This window comes from Bidens hawaiensis, unplaced genomic scaffold (genome assembly GCF_021521415.1).
Source record: "Bidens hawaiensis isolate Kalapana, Puna unplaced genomic scaffold, B.hawaiensis_p1.1 tig00018216_1, whole genome shotgun sequence".
Classification (NCBI taxonomy): Eukaryota; Viridiplantae; Streptophyta; class Magnoliopsida; order Asterales; family Asteraceae; genus Bidens; species Bidens hawaiensis.
In genome coordinates, this window is record NW_027492754.1 from 485430 (window position 1) to 487772 (window position 2343).

General features: G+C 36.9%; 1 pseudogene; it reads right to left on the reverse strand.

Annotated features, from left to right (window-relative positions):
* Positions 1-324: 324 nt before the first annotated feature.
* On the reverse strand, positions 325-1725 carry LOC143555627 (putative F-box protein At4g22030 pseudogene; annotated as a pseudogene).
* Between the last annotated feature and the right edge of the window lie 618 nt (positions 1726-2343).

Genomic DNA, 2343 nt, shown 5'->3' on the forward strand with positions numbered 1-2343 from the left:
TGTATCAATGGCATGTTAGTGCGTATTATACAAGCATGGAACTCTTTTTTATGAAGAGTAGTCAGGATACTTAACCTAAATTTTATGGAGGATTTCATATAAATAACACTAATAATTTTTTTTTTATGAAGGGCAGCTGCCTCAAAATCCCACATAAATTTCACAGCTAGAAAACTTAATTCATTCATGAATGAACATTAACATGATTTTATTCGATCAATCTCCACACATATCTAATATATATACAACTAATAACTCAAATTACAAAATTAAAAAACATCATTTAAAAAGAGTGATCATTAAACTATAACAACAATAAAAGTACTAGATTAACTTGCTTCCAAACTCTTTAATTTCTTTTATCACTTTTGGTTGTTGAAGCAGCAAGATCTCTAAGTTCTTGCACACTCCTTCCAAGCTGCAAAGCCAACTTCATCTCAAACATCTCTCCATCCTCTCTTTTCTCAAAATCTTCTTCCTTCAAATTCATTTCTATTGATTCTTCAACCATTCCAAAGAACCCGGCGTTGCTTCGGTACATCTCCACCACCATCCCAACCTGTCCACCATGTTCTATGCTATTCACAATGCTCGCCACCACCCCACACGAAACACCGGTCACCACCGCCCAAGTATTATGACCAAACGACCCAAGAAAAGCCAAACCAATCGCTCCAAAACATGTTAACAATGGACGTAATAAAGCCAACACTTTGTTAAGCAACAAGAACCTCTCATCCAGCCTCAAGTAATCAGCTTTATCCTTCTTTTCCAAAACCCTAGCAATCTCTTTCATTTCATCTTCCAAACCCTCATTCCAACCATTATTATTGTCCTTCCCTTTAACCGAATTACATCGTTTCTCCGGCCACCAAACCGCGCCTTGTACCTTTGATGGGAACTTTTCAAGCATAACACCAAGTAAAGGAAGAGGGTATGCTCTATCAATAGCTAAAACTTCCTCCATAGCTTCATTTACATCATTTAAGGTCGGGCTAGAAATAGCTATTTTTGTCTGGATTTGACCATGGAGTTGCTTTAATAATCTAGCAGCGTTTCTTTGTTCTTCGGCCAACTGGGAAGGCTGAATCTTGTTCATAATAATCAGCATGCCAGTTACAGCAACATACATGAAGCTGGAACAAAACTTAAGTACATGAGGTAATCAAAGTTAAGGTTACTGGTGATTTGAAAAAGAAAAAAAGAAAAAGACGACCAATTTTGCATTTTTTATGTGACCTAACCCAAAAACTTTGATGCCGAACGTAACAAATCCCAGTACCAAAAAATACCGAACCCATATGAAAAATAAATTCTGACTCTGCCACTGTCACTGAGTACCTCAAGAGATGCACCATTTGGAACAGTACTTGTAGCAGCAATAGCAGCCAATATCGCAGCAGAAAGTGTGATGGTGTTTATGGATGTCAAGAGCAGGCTGTTCCAGTTGTTTCTTTGCTCTCCAATATTCTTGTGCATCTCCACCCTATCGGCCACCACCTCCATGATCAGATAAAGCTTCTCAGCGGCTGCGGGATTGGTTTTTTCGGTGTCAGTTTTAGGGTTTAACTCTTGATTCACAGACAAGACCCCATGTGAGGGGATGTTAGGAAGATTTGTAGGCTCTATAGTAAGCCTTTTCGGCTTTTGGATGCACGCCCTTGTGGTTATTGTTCTTGCTCTTTGGTGGCACAAGAAACTTGATGCTTGAGTTAGTATTGACATTTGGTTGATATATTTGAACCACAAGTTAAATACTCAAGACAAAGAAGAGAGCAAAGGTGTTCGAACAACTTAGTAAGTATTAGAATAAGACAATGGTAATAGTGGATTAATCATTTCATTCTATAAACATTACAATATATAGAGAGAAACTGAGTCGTGAACTAGATACTAAAACCTTAAATATTATATTCCAATGGTAACAACCTTGATCAAAACTATAAAATTTATTATATTGTGAACAACCAGCTTTAACCACTACCATAACTAATTCTTGAATAATTAAAGTGTAAACTTATTTATAAGAATGATGGTGGTCAACTATGCAAATTTACTTGGGAAAATAATAAAAATGGACCTTTGACCATTCAAAATCAAAGAAATGTCCATTTGAAAGTTTTCGTACCTCAAAATTCCACACGAATTATATGATCGTTAGTCGACTAGTTTTTAGCCGACCAGAACATTACATGTGTAACAAACCTGTTAGTTCGTCTGAATTTCTGCACATGTTCCGCCGGTTTGGTTTGAAGACGAATGTCCCTGTCGATCCCAATGTTTACACAAGACATGGCATGTATAAAGCAGTGCATAAAAGTTTGTTTAGCTACAATTAGAAGT